The 19,919-nt window shown below is 43.9% G+C and overlaps 1 long non-coding RNA gene across 2 annotated transcripts; it reads left to right on the top strand.

Moving 5' to 3' along the window:
- Nucleotides 1-7,802: 7,802 nt before the first annotated feature.
- Nucleotides 7,803-15,526, top strand: LOC144151336 (uncharacterized). 2 transcript variants are annotated; one of them, XR_013318850.1, is made up of 4 exons: nucleotides 7,803-7,957; nucleotides 11,096-11,223; nucleotides 13,703-13,784; nucleotides 15,408-15,526. It is a non-coding gene; the product is annotated as an uncharacterized LOC144151336 (long non-coding RNA). The 2 variants fall into 2 exon arrangements; XR_013318851.1 differs by lacking the exon at nucleotides 7,803-7,957 and adding an exon at nucleotides 8,041-8,965.
- Nucleotides 15,527-19,919: the final 4,393 nt, after the last annotated feature.

The raw sequence follows: 19,919 nt of genomic DNA, 5'->3' as shown, positions 1-19,919 counted from the left end.
TCTTCGGGCCAAACTACGGATATCTCGAAATCTTTGCTGAGAGGGGAACGAAAATTTCTCCGCCGCGGACCTTTTCGCAAGATTCGGCAGATGCTGCGACGCCTAGGTCCCTCGATTTTTTTCTCGTTTACCGCGCGTACCACAAAGCCGATGTTTCCCCCGAACGTGAAGTCTTAGCCTCGAGGCCTATCAACTTCGTCAAGCAATCCTGTGGCACGTCATGTGACAGTAGACACATGCGCAGAGGTACGGTGTACTAGAATACAGAGGTGTGTCGTGCGGGAAAAAACCCAATGGAGAGTTCGGATCCCTTTTGCGATGAAAAAAATTGTTGGAGTGCAGGCGTTCCCCGGAGAACTCCTGATGCAGCCAGTGCCACCTGTAAGTTTTGAAACCAAACTCAACAGTTAATTGAAAGGTTTTATAAACCTTTATGCCATAAAAATTGAGGTGATCAATATGGATTTATTCTTTTCTGCTAAATAAAATTTCAGTGCCACAAAACCCAGCCGGCGAACGTCTGTTGTATGTTTTTTTTTCTCTTTCAAACCTTTATGAGAAACAAGATTAGAAGTTGCTGTTTAAGAGCTGGTAAGTAGTAGCGCCTTTTTTGCAAAGCACTCTGTATTTCATTGAGATTCGCGCAACTTTCTTATCTCAAAAATTGGCTTATCTCGAAATATTTCCCTGTTTTTACAACTTCGAGTTAACGAGGTATTACTGTATATGCAAAGTTTTTCGACGACAGCAACAAAAAGAAGCTTTTCGGACACTTATTTTCGGGTGATTGGTGTGAATTTGCTTTTGGTGTGTGGAAGGTCTATTGGTGCAGAAATTACTACACCGCATGTCTGTCGCATTTGAATACCAGCATCAATGACGGTATGATATGACCTGCTTCTGAAGACATTTTTATTCTGATAGGAGGATAGTCCTACAAGAAGGTCTCATGTATGGATTATGCCACAATATTTTTGAGTAACTTACATGAATTAAAAATAACCAACCAATGCGACATTTCAAAAATTGTTTGAGTTAACAATAACATAAAAAATGCCGAATTTAATTGACCACGAACTAACAGCATTAAACGATTACGCAAACATGATCAGGTCCAATGAGGCTTGTTACACAATGATGCTCAATTAACTCGTCCAGATGGACGCACGGACCCTTGATCGTTTTTTGCCGACAGTGAGCCAATGTAGTTACATTGCTATGATATGAATGCAGGCCGCAAAGCAAAAATGATCACCCGTATCTCTCTCTCACGAAGACAGTGCTTTCGTTTGGAATTTCGGCTTGAAGAATTTGCCCACGCACAATTACGTTCCTCCATTTGCAGGCCAGTGACAAGGACCTTGTGAGACGAGTGCTCCACGCACCCCTTCTACTCCTCACAAATGCAAGCCGTGAAACATCTTCATACTCCTGAATAAAAGGACATGCAATAAAAACAATTTTGTGAATCAGTTAAACAAATAGTAACCCTAGGACAACGATTATTTCCCCCAAGGTGAGTAACATGAAATCAAGTCTCCTCAATGTGATGATGCTGTTTGTCATACGAATACAAATACGATAGCCCCAAAGTGCGATGTGGAAATCGCATGAATTACCTGTTTTTGTTCATAGGAAGACTTGCCTACTCATGAACATAAAGATCATTTATAGCAAAATTTACTACAACAATAGAAGTGGAGAACATGCAATCCAAGTACATTAGCTAAATATAGTAACCCCCACTTCAACTTCGATGGCTGCCATTTTGTCTTCTGCTCAATAACTCGATGCGCCCTGCCTCTGCTTGCTTAAGCCTGCTCTGAGCGGATACTTTTACAATATAATGCACCTCAGTGAGTTATCGCGAAACATCTAATTGTAAGATTAAGACTTCAGGGCGCCACTCAAGAGAAATCGATGAGTAACGGACTGAAGAATCAGACAAAAAATATTTACCGGGTATCTACTCCTTTCGTTGCAAATGACGACGGAAGACGATAGTCGACTGGCGCCCCTGACAAGTAAATGCCTCCCTTTTCCTTCCCTGTCACGAGTCGTGCTGTTGTTCTTCCGTCTCGTTCCTCCCAAGATAACACGCTAGACATTTGCTCAAGTCAATTTAAACTTACCGCGTTCCACTGCTCCAATTCGGGTGCCTCGATGTCAGCGCTGCCGCATGGCGGAGACACGCGTTTATCGAGGCAGCCTACTACAACTTTTATTGAACCACGTTGCCCTAATACACGAGCGTTCCAAGCGGAACGTGGAACCTATCTAGTGGAACCTTTCGTTGCTGTTGCCGTTTGATTTTTTAAATGCCGCCAGGTACCACGGGCAACAGCAAGCGACGGTTTTCTGCAGTTGATATAGTATTTTATTTGCTATCGCAAAACCCAAGCATCCGTGAATTGTTTAATAAAGGAACACTGGAAATATCACTCACGTATCGATTTTCTGCGTTATATATGCTTACTGTCTTGTTCTTGTTCAACAATGTTGACAATTATGAACATTAACACCGGACTTTGACGTTTAGATTTGGCGGTGATTATATAAGACTATTGCGCAGTTTCTGTTTCACTTTGTCCGGATGGCTGAATCGTGTCACAGACAGACAGACAGACAGACAGACAGACAGACAGACAGACAAAAATTTCTACGTTTAAGTAGCCCAAGAATGACTATCGTCTTTAAAAAACACCCTTTCGCTTTCTCTCGTGTATCACGCGTACTTTTACGCCACCCGTAATATTCGCTCAGCCTCTTCGTAGCCGAGCATCGTCTTCCCTGAAATGTTGTTTATGTACAGAACGCCTTATACAACTCTTATAAAATGTGTTGAATTGGCCTTTATGTTGCCTCTGCAGGTTCTATGACCGATGTACGGGTCAGGAAATCTAACACCCTTCCGAAGACCCCTAAAATTTGATTGGCCTTTTTTTATTTGTTCCTCGTGCTTTCCTACGTCTCTTTATTTCATCGCGCACGTGCGAGTGTGCAATTGTTTGACTGGCAATACGACAGAAACGGTGTTTTGTACCAAGAACGTTTAAAGTTTAAGAGCCTGTCAGCTCCAAGGACAACTGTTGGCAAAGCGGTTGTCCTCAGCGTTGCAAGCACGGCGACACATTATCACCAGCACAGAACAAAACTTAGTCATTTTCTCTACAGAGTTGCTTTTTTCTCTGCAGCTTTTCTTTTGTCGCCAATATTTTTCAAGCAGTACTCGAATTATTTTTTCCCGCAATCGAAAGAAACCCGGTCAAGACCAGCGACATTGCGCCTGTGGCGTCACATAAGAGCACATAGAATGTTGGTAGTTTCATGAACGCCTGGAAATAGAGAAAAAAGAAACTTTGAGCGAGTTTCCAATTTACCTGACGTGCGTAGAAAGGTAATTAAGGTTTGGGCGCCTGCCTCGCAACCGAATTTCATGTGGTAGGTTGTCAAGTTTGTCGTCCAAGTTACGCCCAACAAATATGGTGTAACTATAAAGTCGTTTTAAAATTTCGTTTTCATCGACCTTCCTATCGGTAAGACAGTTACGAACGGGAAGGAACATGAAATAAAAAAAAATTATGGGCAGGGTGCAGTACAAATCCGCATTAAATAGCAAGTTCACCGTTGCCGTTTGTTGGAAAATGACACAAAAACACCGCACGACCTCACGACGCAAGAAAACAGCCCGGTGAGTGCAACATAGTGGTTTCCACAGAAGAATCGGCAATAGGGCTCGTTGGTTCTTGTACATAGTTAAATTGCGCTTGAAGACAATTACGAACCATAGAAGCGCCGTCGTGTGTTTCCTTTTTCTATCGTCCTCGTCTTCAAGCACTGTTTGAGGATCTACTGTTTCCACAGAGACTGCACATGCTTACGGGCCCCCGAAAAAAAACTGGGCCATCTTCACTAGCGTGAAACCTGGAAAGGGGCGAAGCATGCAGTGTATAAGTGTAGGATGCGGTTTGGGTGATGCGGTTGTGATGTATTATGCGATTTCGAAGTGGTGATAAAGGGTATGATGCGGTTTCGATGCTCAGCGCTCGGCGTCGTAGGCCTCGGTGTCTTGGCATTTATGTCCACGGAGATCAAACCGTTGGGGCTAAAGGTATACAGCTTTGCTGTAAAAGTCTCGTGTCTTTGAAGCACGAAGCTTACTAGCGCGAGGCTTGGAAAACGAGTGTCCGGTGTGTTCTTTAATACGAGTTTTTGACTATGGAGATGATACGTTTTAGTGCGAGGCGTTGTAAAACGAGTGTCCCGATATTTTATTAGCGTGACTACATGAGACGCCGACAGCCCGAGCCCCTGAAACTATGGTAGGGAATAACGCATGAATGCCGCAGCATGCTATTCCACTGCAAGAATGGTAGAAGCGGTCATCAATTTCTATTGTTCACGTTCGGTTAGATCATTAACTAGCCTTGCCTGATGTCGGATGCGGTCGCGACATGTCGCGGAGACCTCAGTGGACATTCATTTCCTGCAATCGATGTCTCAAGCGACACGGGAAATGAATGACTGTGAAGTTGGAGAGAAGAGAGAGTGAGGAAGGAAAATTTCCCCTTACAATAGCGTGGTATTCCGCTGGCATTTAAATTTCCTCTTCCTCATCCATGTCATTGCAAAACGTGTCCTTGAAAATCCATCTCTAAGCATCAATATAAAGACATATGGTACGCGAAGCGAGCATGCTGTGTACGTGTCACGACAACTCCTTTCTTCTTCCACCATCCCCTACAAACGGCCTTGAGCTCTCTTGACGAGATCATTTTTGCACAGTGTGTGTGTGCGTTCATGTATGCGTACGGGCCTTGCACTGAGTCCGTCATTTTATCCAAAGTGCTTGCCTTTGGTTTGGGCACCATCTTGTAAATTTCTAAATTTAGTCGTTTCTCTCTCTCTCTCTCTCTCTCTCTCTCTATATATATATATATATATATATATATATATATATATATATATATATATATATATATATATATACATATCAAGGTTGCAGTCGTCATTGCCAATGCTATTCGGCTTTTTTTTTTTTCGAAATATATAATAGGGCCGAATGACGTGTGCTTGTCACGTTTCTTTGATTCATTGATAAATAAGCGAAAATATAAGTCGAGAAAAAATCCGCCGTTTTCCGGGAGCGGGACTCGAACCCACATCTCCGCATAACCGGTGCGGTGCGTTAACCAATTACGCTATCCCCACAGCGGCTTCTCTCTCGACTTTAAAGCGGGGGTTTATATTTACAAGAGCTCTGAGGCCGGTCAACTAACGCCGCCCCTCGACTACCGCGGGAGACGTAGAACGTCTTCTTTCCCAGCGGCCGCCACGTAGAACGTGGTCGGAGGTCGGGGTTAGCAATTGGCATATCCGAACTGCTGGAGCCAGTGCCTCGTAATGCATGTAGCAGAACAGAGAGATACGGGACGAGGGACTCGGTAAAGATACATATCAAGGTTGCAGTCGTCATTGCCAATGCTATTCGGCTTTTTTTTTTTTTTTTTTTTTCGAAATATATAATAGGGCCGAATGACGTGTGCTTGTCACGTTTCTTTGATTCATTGATAAATAAGCGAAAATATAAGTCGAGAAAAAATCCGCCGTTTTCCGGGAGCGGGACTCGAACCCACATCTCCGCATAACCGGTGCGGTGCGTTAACCAATTACGCTATCCCCACAGCGGCTTCTCTCTCGACTTTAAAGCGGGGGTTTATATTTACAAGAGCTCTGAGGCCGGTCAACTAGCGCCGCCCCTCGACTACCGCGGGAGACGTAGAACGTCTTCTTTCCCAGCGGCCGCCACGTAGAACGTGGTCGGAGGTCGGGGTTAGCAATTGGCATATCCGAACTGCTGGAGCCAGTGCCTCGTAATGCATGTAGCAGAACAGAGAGATACGGGACGAGGGACTCGGTAAAGATACATATCAAGGTTGCAGTCGTCATTGCCAATGCTATTCGGCTTTTTTTTTTTTTTTTTTTTCGAAATATATAATAGGGCCGAATGACGTGTGCTTGTCACGTTTCTTTGATTCATTGATAAATAAGCGAAAATATAAGTCGAGAAAAAATCCGCCGTTTTCCGGGAGCGGGACTCGAACCCACATCTCCGCATAACCGGTGCGGTGCGTTAACCAATTACGCTATCCCCACAGCGTGACAAGCACACGTCATTCGGCCCTATTATATATTTCGAAAAAAAAAAAAAAAAAAAAAAAAAAAAGCCGAATAGCATTGGCAATGACGACTGCAACCTTGATATGTATCTTTACCGAGTCCCTCGTCCCGTATCTCTCTGTTCTGCTACATGCATTACGAGGCACTGGCTCCAGCAGTTCGGATATGCCAATTGCTAACCCCGACCTCCGACCACGTTCTACGTGGCGGCCGCTGGGAAAGAAGACGTTCTACGTCTCCCGCGGTAGTCGAGGGGCGGCGCTAGTTGACCGGCCTCAGAGCTCTTGTAAATATAAACCCCCGCTTTAAAGTCGAGAGAGAAGCCGCTGTGGGGATAGCGTAATTGGTTAACGCACCGCACCGGTTATGCGGAGATGTGGGTTCGAGTCCCGCTCCCGGAAAACGGGGGATTTTTTCTCGACTTATATTTTCGCTTATTTATCAATGAATCAAAGAAACGTGACAAGCACACGTCATTCGGCCCTATTATATATTTCGAAAAAAAAAAAAAAAAGCCGAATAGCATTGGCAATGACGACTGCAACCTTGATATGTATCTTTACCGAGTCCCTCGTCCCGTATCTCTCTGTTCTGCTACATGCATTACGAGGCACTGGCTCCAGCAGTTCGGATATGCCAATTGCTAACCCCGACCTCCGACCACGTTCTACGTGGCGGCCGCTGGGAAAGAAGACGTTCTACGTCTCCCGCGGTAGTCGAGGGGCGGCGCTAGTTGACCGGCCTCAGAGCTCTTGTAAATATAAACCCCCGCTTTAAAGTCGAGAGAGAAGCCGCTGTGGGGATAGCGTAATTGGTTAACGCACCGCACCGGTTATGCGGAGATGTGGGTTCGAGTCCCGCTCCCGGAAAACGGCGGATTTTTTCTCGACTTATATTTTCGCTTATTTATCAATGAATCAAAGAAACGTGACAAGCACACGTCATTCGGCCCTATTATATATTTCGAAAAAAAAAAAAAAAAAAAAAAAAAAGCCGAATAGCATTGGCAATGACGACTGCAACCTTGATATGTATCTTTACCGAGTCCCTCGTCCCGTATCTCTCTGTTCTGCTATATATATATATATATATATATATATATATATATATATACCAAGACAAGCCAAACTCTTTCAAATAGACCCCTAAGCACGCACTCTCGCAAGCAACCGGAAAATGTGCGCAGTGGAGGCGTGGCTGCAATACGGTAAATTAATTGTGTCTGACTTCACGCCATCGCTAATGTTCGGAACGTGCTAGACGCGGCAATACAACGAAGGCAACAAGGACAGAGCAAGCGAAGCGCAATATAGGTGCTCTAACGGTTATGGTGCACGCCACGGCAAGATCAAGTGCACTGCCTCCAAAGTGTTGCCTATTTTATCCCTCACACGTGTCGCCCGAACGTTGCCCGCATCCCAATGAATGTTTTCAATGTCACGCTGCCTGCACCCACTAGTGAGCCATTTGCTCTGTCTGTACAGAACCTGAAAGAGGGAATTCCCAGGTCCCGGTTGCGTTAATCGTTACATCACGTAATTTTCGCAGGAAGTGAAACAGGCGATGAAATCCTTCTCTAAGAAGGCAATGCGTTTTTTTTTCTTTTGTTGGGTGAGACAGTGAAAGGGTGTCAGAGAAGGCAGCGGATTCGTCACTGGCCCGTCCGGTACGTGGATAAATACTCCCTCCGTGGTTTGGCTCGCCAGTATTTGGTGTGACGAGCAGAAGACCATGAAGAACACAGCCCTCGTAGTAGCCGTGGTTCTCCTGGCGGCAGGTAAGTGCTTAAAATGTCGTGCAGGATGCATTATTAGGAGCATTACTTTAAGGAAAATCGAGTCCTCATATTGAGTCAACACAGCGGCGTGCCCTTCCTAGCGCATCTTTCTCCCCAGCCACGGATTAGCGCCATGTGCGGTTGTATGTTTTTTTCGTCCTCCTTACCGGAAGCGCCGTTACAACATACAAAGGTGCGCCAGTTGACGTTTTAGGACACGGTGATTTACGCAAAGCGTGGTATCTGGGATCTACACTAGCGCAGGTTTCGGAAGCTTTGTTTTTATTTAAAGATCTCCAATTCAAGGTCCGAATGTCGCCTATCGCCTGCGCAGCTTTGCGTCCCCAGAGTTTCGCTACCGCCGCATTCAACGCATAACCTCCTTCACTCTCTAGATTACCCCTCAGCGCCTCTCGCCGCGCAAGACGCTTTATGTGAAATACTTCTGTGCCTGATCTTTCCAGGATGTCAGGAAATAATCGGCACATGAACCACCTACAGGATAAGTTTCGCTTAAAAAGAAGGGGTTCGTTTTGTTACATACGACCATCTCGATGTCATGATATCTCCCTTATAAATCTACCCCCTCCCACCTTTGGGAGTGAGCCACGGGAAGCTCCGATTTCGAAGATCGGCTGCGTCTGACCGGAATGGCTGTGGATGCGCCACGAGTTCAAGGCATTCTGGAATGGGGTAGCCTATCTGAAGGCTTTTACACTTTTCAATAAAACTTTATTCCCTCTCTCTCCCTCCACGTGTGCGAGCCCTCTCCTAAGAAATGGGACGTGCTTTTTGAGGGTCGAGAACATGCACTAGCTCTCGAGCCTATCGATAAGTGCCCTGGCAAGGAGGTCGACCCGGATGGCGGGACGGTCGCCCGCTCCCTTGGCGTTGGTAATAAAAACGTACTTGCCAGGCGGTTTGCCTTGCCAGTCAGTCAGTTTGGAGAGACAAGCAGGACCATGAAGAACCTTGGGCTGATACTCGTCATAGCGCTGCTGTCAGCAGGTGAGTTCTGCATGAATAGTTTTCCGGAAGCAACGCTCCTTGTTTCCGCAATAGGCTTGTCGTATTTGCCACAACTTCCGTGGTCTGGTAGGTCTAGTATGTGGAGGTCACAGCGAGGAATGTGCAGGAAGGCTCACTTCTGGTCGGAGTCACTTTGAAATTTTATTTCGCTCAAAGGAGTACAGCGGCCCGTAAAGGAAGCAACCGTGTTGCATGTTTTGGTTGTTATTGTGACTTACCTCAGTCCGAGTTGTTCGCAAATCCTTCGGCGAGACTCAGCAGTGGCGAGAACCCATGCTTGGCCGACTTGATTATTTGCGTAACATTAGGGGTCACTGAGATGCAGTTGACGGCTCCCCGCTTAGCTGTAAAAAGCAACATGCATGGTTGGTACCTGGCAGCTTTCAAGGGAGTCCAAGGCTGTAACCAGCCAATTAGCCCGTTTCGGAGTGTAAACGACTTTTTTCGAACAACACAGTATTCCAACGTTAAAGATTTTTCTGAAACTACGGCTCTTTCCGATTGCATGTGTGCAGGAAATTGCCGCTAAGACAAATTTCGTAGATGTAGACGAGGTAGTCAATCACGGAACTTATAGAAACATGGTGGTTTAATGCCGTCTGCATATAATAATTGTTCTAGAGCTGGAAGCAGTCGGGAAGCTCGTTAACGTTTCTGAAAAAAACGTTCAAAAATGGCCATAATACTGATCCTTGTGCGACACCATGAATTACAAGTAGAGCTTTAGAAAAAAAGAACACTCATATTTATGTTTTCGGTGCTGACAGCGAAAGACAGGGAAGGAACACGATGTTCCCCCAATGATCTTGGATTCTGAAAAATAGTATAACGTTACTAATAGTGACGAATGCTTAAGGAAAACCACGAAATATTGCTTCAAATATATGGCAAATGTCGATGTAATGCTGTGTTTTATCAGTAAATGGAAATGCGTATAGTTCAGTTGAGCATGCTTGTGAGAAACCGTACTGATATCGTCACAAAAAATGAATTTGTTGAAATATCGTCGTTAGCAAATTAAAAAGTTGCAAGAAATGTTAATGAGCAAATCGGTGTTTAGTTGGAGAATGCTTCTGAATCATCTTTTTTCGTGCACGAGTGCAATTTTACCACTCTTCAATTCATCCGGAAGTTGATAACTTTAAACACGCAGTTTTTTTATGGGAACAGGAACAGGTGAAATGTAACGGACTTACAAAAATACTGCTACGAAGTAGCCGTAAAAGAACATTTTTTTAGGCCGATGCTTTATATTCGAAAATAGTTTTCCGTGCAGGTTCGTATCGAACCTTCCCTACTTTAAAGATTTTGTGCTTCTCCACCAAGGCTCCAATACAGGACTATAAGCTCATTCTGTGCCTGACATGCCGAGCCACATCTGGGGACCGGAATTTTACAGGAATATTGCACGCTCGTCGCGCCCTTTTCTAATAGTAGGCGTTCCCGCCAATGTTTTTTTTCTTCAAATGAAATGGATCCTGCAACGCCTTCTGTAAGCACTTTAGCTTTTTCCTTCGTGCCTGGAACCACTGCGAAAGCTATAGTTATCGCCAGCACGGAGCGGCGCTGCGTGATTTGCTCGTCGCGCCAGATACGCCTTCCATTTCTGCTTTTTTTGTGGCTTTATTTTTAAAGTTGCTATTGAAAATCGTTAATTGCTGCAACTGAAGGAAAACCGGCCAACAGCCGCTACATGGCTTTAATGACGTAATTCGAGCTGTCAAGAACGTCAAGACCGGGCAAGAGAGAAAAATATTTTGAGCGAGTTTCGAAGTTATCTGATGGGCATACAGGAGTAATTTCTGGTTGAGGTACTTTTCGACCCCCTAATAAAAGTACTGAGTGTATTGGAAGACTACGTTCTGCAAGCATTTATTATTTCAAAGAAGTGTTGAAACAATTTTGCAGGGTTTCTTTAAAAGATACTAACTCCCCTATGTGCAGATGCTTCAAAGGTGGCTTAAATTATAATTCGCGCTCAATGACGGAGCAACCTCTCTGTTTCAATTCACATGGCCAGTGAAGGATACCTCGGCATGGATAGCCGTACAAAATATTGTGCTTTACTTTACTTGTCCGAGAGCAGGGATAAAATCTGGTTTCTCGCAGTGCTCCTGGTAGACGCACAGGGGTTCCCAGGTGGAGGATTCCAGGGTGGAGGATTCCCGGGTGGCGGATTCCCAGGGGGTGGACGTCCCGGAGGCGGCCGTCCCGGTGGGCGTGGACAACGTTGTGGCGTGAGTATTCCCTACTGTGCGATAAGAGGAAGAAGAAATACATCAAGTTAACGTTATTTACTTCGTAAAAGTTGCGAAATAAGAGGAGTTGGGGAGAACACGGTTTATATTGTCACACAGCCAAGGACGACGCCGGGTTTTTGGGTGAATAACGTTTACTGGAGCGAACTTGTGCTCCACAAAAAATAAAAGAAAATACAAGCTGCTAAGAAGCAGTCAATGAAGTGACGTGCGCAGACTGGCGTCGGCGAATAGAATGCTGCCATGTTTGCCTCGTGAGCATTTATCCTTCGGCGTTAATCCTTCGAGAACCATCGAATCAGATCTAGAACACTGGTGATGGAAGACAACTCTATTTTAGCGAGACCACCGATACATGTGCACTCTTTCCATCAAATTAGGTAGCCTGGGCGGCATACAAAAGAAACAGACGGAAACGCGCGCTTCATTTCTAGATTAGATAAGACAGCTGGGCCCGTTCAGACGCTGGCAACAAAACGCACAAGTAAACAAACCAGTGGCTAAAGTTCGCGGCAATTTCTTTCTGAGATATATCTTACTCGTATGCTTATGAATGCATGTTTTACAGTTCGGTGACAGGAAGAACAAATATGTCAGCTTATAACATTATTTCTTTGTACTCTTTACGAAACAGAAAGCGCTGAGGTGCAACAGAGTACATATTTTTAGATGTATCTTATACGTACGTTTACAAATATATGCTTCGCTTGGGGAGTTTCGGGCACATGTTCACAGACAGACGTATGCGCTGCCCTCGCCTCAATTCTAGCTTTTGGGTAAGAGAGCGTCATACTCTTAGACATATAACTCACAGACTTAGAATTGATAGACTTAAACATAAGTATGGGAAATGTACTCGACCAACGTTCTCGTGACTTGCAAATACATGAGGTACAGCCACCACACACAGCGGTAGCTCAGTGGCTAAGGCGGTGTGCTGCTGAGCACGAGGTCGCGGGTTCGGTTCCCGGACGCGGCAGCCGCTTTTCTGATGGAGGCGAAGACAAGAAACGCCAGTGTGTACGAGATTGCGGCGCACGTCAAAAATCCCCAGGTGGTCAAAATTAATCCGGAGCCCTCCACTACGGCGCACCTCATCTCCTGCGTTGTGTCGGTGCGTTAAATCAATCAATCAATCAATCAATCAATCAATCAATCAATCAATCAATCAATCAATCAATCAATCAATCAATCAATCAATCAATCAATCAATCAATCAATCAATCAATCAATCAATCAATCAATCAATCAATTTTGGTACAGCCACCACGCTCGGCATAACAAACATTGCTCCCAGGACATGCATGAATCGAGAAATATACTATTTTGTAATTTCACATTGTGCAGGCATAAGTAATATATGTTCAACGTTTCTAGTTTACAGCCACTGTATCATGTAATTTTTTTCACGAAACCTTTTGTAGCATCTGTTGTTGTGCAATACGTCACATGTAAGCGCTACATATAACACCAGTGATGGCGCAAATGCATGCTTGAAGTTTCGGTTTGTTCAATTATCGTTTTTACAGTAATCCCTCCTGTACAGTTGAGTTTTAAGGAGTGGATTGTCCTCCGTCTAACATTACCTGTGTTTGTGGTGCAATACGGAGCCGTACATGGGCAGAGACAATTCTTTTTGACGTCTCCCGCACATATATATGGTCTTACTAAATGCCGCTGTTTGAGGGAACGAATTACTTCATTGAGAGAAGGAATGGTGCCCAAAGGCGAAATTACAAACTTCGAAAATATACGTGAAGACATGTTTTCGTTTACAACAATCCAAAAATAAACTGAACCCTTTCATAACACAATGGTGTAACGGGATGACGTTAACTCAAAACGGCAAAATTACAGTGTGGAGTGAAATGGAAATATCGAAAAAGGAATAATATTCAAAGAACAGTCTTTCCCATTCACGTGAACGGCCATGTGGTCCTTTTTTCTAACTTTAATTTTGTTTTCCATTCGTAATTTTTGAGGACATAGTGTTATGTGCTGCTTAGAGGAAACTTTCTATGGCATACGTATCTAGCCGAGATGCGGTGTTTTCTGTGAGAAATCCCTGAGTCATTTTTGAGTACTTTTACAATATGCTCTCAACATTCATGTTTTTCTGTTCATTTTCCTAGGGGTAATTATAGTTGCATTCGATTCTAATTCCTGCATATGCTTGTTCACTTTTCTGTTGCATTGAACATTTCACTGCACGTCCCCCTTTCCCTCATTATATAAAGCCGTCGGTGGCTTAAAGACGAAATGAAGTGAAGTGAAAGTAAATGAATATGGATACTCCCTCATTCTGTTCTCTTCCCCAAGGCGTGGAAGGTATCAATTTCCTGGGGCAACAAAAGCGTGAAGTCTTTCCAGCACTAAATGTGCTTTCGTGTTCTGAATGATCGTTCAGCTTGCACTGAGAATATTTATTGCTCTTTCTTATTTTGTTTCTATTCCACAGAACGTTTTCTGCCGTCCTAGGCAACGCTGCATTCCCAGAACGGTTCAGTGCATCAGAGCTCCCTGCCCGCGAATCCCGACGTGTAAGTATACACTTCGGGCCAATGAAGTTTAATTCTACTGCCCGGCTGCGAAGAAAAATGCGCCTCAAGAATAAACACTTCTCACCCTTATTCCGAATTTGGGCGAGCTTTCAGATCCCAAAGTGGATCTTAATCATGAACAATAGTTTGCAACTGTAACATTTACGATTTTTATTTATGAAATAGCCATTTACATACAGAAGAATAACAGCAGCCACAGTAGTTTTGCTTCCAACAACAATTCATGCGAACCCTCCTTTAAGCCAGTAACTATGGAGCCAACTATTTTAGGCTAACAGTAGCCGTCATACGCGGATAGTCAGCAATGTCAGCTTGTTACCAGCGTTGTCAGTAGCCTTCTGTAACTACCCGTATATGTCACGGTGCTTCAAATATGAATTAAGCATTGAAAATATAAGCGGACGTCCAGTTCCAGAATGAAGTTGAGCGTACTATTTGCATCACCAACATAAGTTTGCAAAGGAGAGCGCGTTAAGTCAAGAACCGCACTTGGTTGCCGGAAACCAAACCTCGGCCACTTTTTCGTATTGCCCTTCGTACGAACCAAAAATTTTGCGCATGTACGATCCAACGGCAATCATGGAAAATGCCCAGAACAGCTAATAGTAGCAACAGCTTCGCGTTACTCGAAGTAGATATGAATTTCCAATTAACAGACATTTGTTTAAAAACTAATGGTGCACAAACCATAAATTCTAGCACAACTGTTACTAATCCAAAGCAGTGTACATCCTGAAATTTGTCAGTTCCCCTGTTATTCTTGACGACGTTGGGTGATTACGTAGTGCAAGACCACTACATAACTTATTTCAACACCATACCACACAGTTCATGCATATGTAGACTTCGTCCATTGCAGCCTTGGTTTTCACGGATTGCCTTTTGCTCACGCGGCCACGGATTCATGATAAGTGATGGCAACTTATGAGCAAGGGAAAGTGCTGGAGCGACCTATATTTATGTTGCCTAATATGTGCAAAGCTGACAATAAAGAACAAGTTTTTGGGCAGTAAATGTTTCAATGTGGTTTCGCTTTTCCTATTTGGAAGATCTATTTGTGCCGGAGTTAATACATCCTTGTTTGTCGCATATGAACGTCAGTATGAATGTCAGTAAGTTTGACCAGCTGCGCGACACGTAATCATTTTGAGAAGAGTAGAGTCCTACAAGAACATCTATATATGTGCTCGTATTATGACACAATATTTCCAATATGTTAAGTTCATTACAAGCTAGCGATAATGAGTCAGTTGATGTTTGAGTCCACCACAAGTAGGAAAATACCGGAGGTTGTATTGACTAGGAGCCAACTGCTTTTGGCGATAACACAGTTGTGACTTAAAGGATACTGACTATTAGCGTCAGGGTGACCACATGTTGCACTCGAGCTGGACAGGCGGAACACTGATCTTTTTAGCGATACGGTGCCAGTGCTGGCTTTCTTGACAGCTTCCTTTTTATCAGAAGAAAGTCATGAAGTAGCAAGAAGAAAACAAATACCGCTTGATCTCCTGTCTCTCTCTCTCATATGGCCAGCGCTGATACTTAAATTTTCGGTGCAAATTATTCCCAGAAGAACAATCCCGTTTGTTCTATTCGCAGGTGTCTGACAAGGACCTTGTGACATGACTTCTAGACGCACCTCTCCCCCTCCTCTCTTCATACATACCAGCCGTACAACGTCTTCAACCGCTTAATAAAATGACATACGAAAACCATGATCCTTGTGAATAAGTAAACTGCACAAAATTCCTGAAGACCTAAAATTATTTTCAGAGGTGAGTAAAATGAAATGAATCGTCCTCAATGCGTGCATTGTGTCTGGAATACCAAAGGCGGGGGATGCCAAGGCGAACTAGAGTTATGACTTGCTGTTATTGACGAAGACCTAACTAGTCATGAGCAAAATGGTTATCTTAAATTTCCTCCATAACAATACAATCAAAGAACACGTATTTCCAGTACGTGAGAAAGAGAAATATTGGTTTATTCGAGTGGTTTACTAAAAAAAAAGAGTATCTGGCTACACCAAACTTTAGGATATCAGACTGCTACAGTGGCAGTAAGTATTTCGAACTGCCACGGTAGCAATAATTCGCGAGGTAAAAAATCATAATGTGAGAAAATTGCTTTGGAAAGAACAAACACTGATATTTTATGCAAGTGTATAAAGTGATGTACAGTTTATACACCTTTTACAGTTTATACACCGCGTATACAGCCACACACAGTATGTACATGTACATGTATTACAACACGGGAATTGATCAGGTAGCCCATAGGCCTATACAACTAATATGCAAACAAAACAACAAGGTCATAATGAAGCACAGATACTTGCTTATTTATAAAGGGAAATATATAACTGTTGTATCTGTTGCCACAATCATCCATGGGAACGTACACACACAACAGGCACGTAGTAATGAATTGGTCTCAAATCTCTGTCACATGAAAGAACGCCCTGAGTGCAAGGAAAGCTTTATTTTGGCTTCATGGATTGTCCCATGAACATAATAAATTCCGTAAAGTTAATGAAGTCGGGAATAACAGGTTTAGCTTGTCCTTTAGTATTCCCCGCTGGCTCACATAAAAGGGGCATTAATTAGTAAATGACCCACACCTCCTTCTTGACGTCGCCTGGGCAAGCAAACCCCTCCACCATATTCAATTCGCTTACGCCGCATGCTGCCCTTGTGGGTAGACATCAACTACATGATTTCTCCACATATTTCTGCCCGTCCGCGTGTTTCGTGCTCAATTGTGTCTGACACTTTAAGCCTGCTGGAAGTGCATACGTTCACAATATTGTACACTGTAATGAGTAATGATGAGGAGGGAAAAATTTATTGACGAAGGAATCGCGCTTGGCCGGCTTGGGAAATAGGGTTAAGTATGTAAAAAACTAACCCTGGTATTCTGAATTTCTACTCCACTCAAGCCTCTAGTCGGCGATATACTTAAAAGTGATTTTCGCATGCAAACGCATCTTTCACTCAATCGAGTCGAGGAAACACATGGGGTGGAGGACAGACTCGGAACACGGCCGTGCGTCACAGGCGAAGCCCTACAATGCAAGCAAGAGCGAAATGTGAAATTCCAGAAGAAGAGTTCGAGAGGTTCGAAAGTTCCAGCAAGCCCACTGACTGTTTGACAGCTCGAAATGATGTAGAACTAATGCGTAGGTGACTCAAAAACACGACAAAATTTATTTTCACTTTTCTGTCTTGTGTGCTGACCGCCTATAACGTTCACTCAGCTTCTTCGGTGACTATCACTGTGTTCCCTGAAATGTTGGGCGTCTGAATAACGCCTGGGCTTTCCTTTATGCAGCTCCAACAGATCACGTACACCTCGGATGTACGCGCCTGGAAGGCTAACACCACTCCAAACATCACCTAACCGGGGTGTGCTTAATGCCGCTTTATTCTAATTCCACAGACTTTTCCATGTCTTCCTTTACTTTCGCGTACGCGGGTGTGTTTATGTGTATATGCGGGCGTGTATGTGAGAGAGTATGACTCGTGAAACGAAATAGAGCGTCTGTTACCAAAATTTGTAGCGGCTGTGCAGCATTGAGGGGAAACGTTTGCAATCTTTGCATCGCGCCAGCAAACATTGTGAAAAAGCTATAATTATCGACAACACAGAAGGGAACTCCGTTATTTGCTCACCGCAGTTACCCATCGCCGCATTTTTTTTGCGGTTGTCTTTACAGCGGCTATCACATGGTTTATTTTTCTGCAACTGGAAGGAACTCGGGCAATAGCTGTGATATGGCTTCTATAGCACAAAGAATGCCCATACATTGAAGAACGCCGGGAAATGGAGAACAAATCTTTTATGACAGTCTTTAAGCTATCTGAAGTGGGTAGCGTGGTAACCTGAGGACTAGTTGCATTTATTGAGAATGTTTTAAAATTGGTTCGTATGTAAAAAAAAAAAAAACAAGATTTAGCTCGAGCTGTGGGAGCCAATGGGTAGGTTATCTGCCCACGTTCGCTGTGCCATGAAGTACCACTTAGGCGAGTTAATTGTGGCATCCTATCTACCTCTATCGCGTCACGCCACCTGGAACGGTGAATTGCATGAAGAAAGCGGAAAAAATAACGTATATTTTTGGTTCTCCGTTCATGGAAACAAAGCTGCGTGAAACCTGAGGCTTGGGTCCTCATACTGATGAGCGATAAGATGTGGTTCTGTTTTTAACGGGGCCTCGTACTGCAGGAGAGGAAGACAGGTGAGGCGGGGCAATAAGTAAGATAACTGACCCTCAATATAGAGAAACGCCGGAGATATGAAAGCGCGTTTATACAGGGTGCTCCGGCTATCATGCACCAAGATTTTGAAAAAGAGAAATGGCGTTACGCGAACAAAACCTAGTGCATAATGTTTCCAGTACAGCGGAGTAGCGGCTAGTAATTTTTCTTGAATGAGAACTCATTAATTATAATTAATTATCTAACTCGAGAAGTACTGCCCTAGTCATTGAAGTTTCAATGAAGCACTTGTAGGTACCCACGAGAGGAATCCAACTGCGGTATTTTCAGCGACGAACTAATTGCGTACTGATTTTTTCTGACTAATAAAGAAACGCCGCGAAATATGAAAAATACCACGTGATGGCGCTCCCGCGCGCATCACAAACCGGCGCCCTCAAATAGGTTGATCGAAAGCAACTTCTTTATTTTATTTTATTTTTTTATTTATAATACCCTCAGGGCCAAATGGCATTACAGAGGGGAGTGGATTACATTGAATAAACACATGGTACATGGTGGGGAGGAAAAAATACAGAGTTAGTACGATTACAAGCAAAAGTCAGCGTACAAACACAATACATTAAATAGATCCTGCGTATACAATGTTAGCTACGGTTTCACGGAAAAGATGGTTGTCATGAATAGCAACAATTTCAGGGGGAAGGTGGTTCCATTCGCGAGAAGAACGAGGCAAGAACGACTGCGCAGCTGTGTTAGTACGATAGGTGATAATTCCAACCTTGTGATGGTGATCGACGCGGTGGGAAAAATACTGGGGCTGCGAAATGAGTTCGTCGCGCAAGGTGGGGTGGTGATACAATTTATGAAAAGTTGATAGGCGGGATACTTTTCTTCGAAGTGACAGAGTAGGCAGAGACAGATTATTTTTCATTGCAGATATACTAGCAGTGCGATTGTAGTTCGAAAATATGAAACGTGTGGAATTATTCTGAACTAGCTCAAGCGATGTAATTAAGTTAACGTGGCTGGGATCCCAAACCGAAGAAGCACATTCTAGTTTAGGTCGTACTAATGTTTTGTAAAGGGTTAATTTCAATGAAGATGGAGCTTTGGAAAAGTTACGGCGTAGATACCCGAGCGTGCGGTTAGCGTTGTTGATTATCTGTTCGATGTGCAGTGCCCAGGAGAGATTGGCTGTTATGTGGACGCCTAAGTACTTGTACGAGGTAGTAGATTCAAGAGGTATGTCACTTAAATAGTAAGTAAATTGACTGCAAACACCCGTCTCACGTCCGAAAAGACAGCGGATCCCATTGATAAGGGCTTGCATGGAAGGAGCAGCAACAGCAACTTTCGCGGGGCGCGTGTGGGTGATAAGGCACAAACTCGTTCGCCGATGTTTCTTTCTTTCCTTTCTTTATTTCATACTGGCTAAATCAGACGCAGCCTGTTCGAGGGCATTGCTTTGCAATGCCCGTGGAAGCGCCGTCAGGTGGTATTTTTCATATTTTGCGGAGCTTCTACATCATTCAGAACAAAAACGTGTGGAATTAGTTCATCCCTGACAATATTGCAGTTAGATTCCGCTCGGTAGGACCTATAAGTGTCTCATTGACAATTAATGGTGACGGTAGTACTTCTGGAGTTAGACAGTTAATTACAAGTGATTAAATCTCATCAATAAAAAAGTTACTGGCCGCTATTCCACCGTACTGGAAACATAATGCGCTAGGCTTCCTTCGAGTAACGCCATTGCTATTTTTTTAAAATCTTCGTGCATGATAGCTGGGACACCCTGCATAGGTTACGAATTACACGAGACGAAAAAACACTTTGAGGTAATTGAAAGGTTTTACAAGCCTGAGCTGGACCTGGGATGTGGAGCGCCGTA

Source organism: Haemaphysalis longicornis, unplaced genomic scaffold (genome assembly GCF_048455015.1).
Source record: "Haemaphysalis longicornis isolate Haplotype H1 unplaced genomic scaffold, Haemaphysalis longicornis Haplotype H1 scaffold_9, whole genome shotgun sequence".
Classification (NCBI taxonomy): Eukaryota; Metazoa; Arthropoda; class Arachnida; order Ixodida; family Ixodidae; genus Haemaphysalis; species Haemaphysalis longicornis.
The sequence above is the reverse complement of the archived record's forward strand: the minus strand, read 5'-3'. Positions and strand labels throughout refer to the sequence as shown.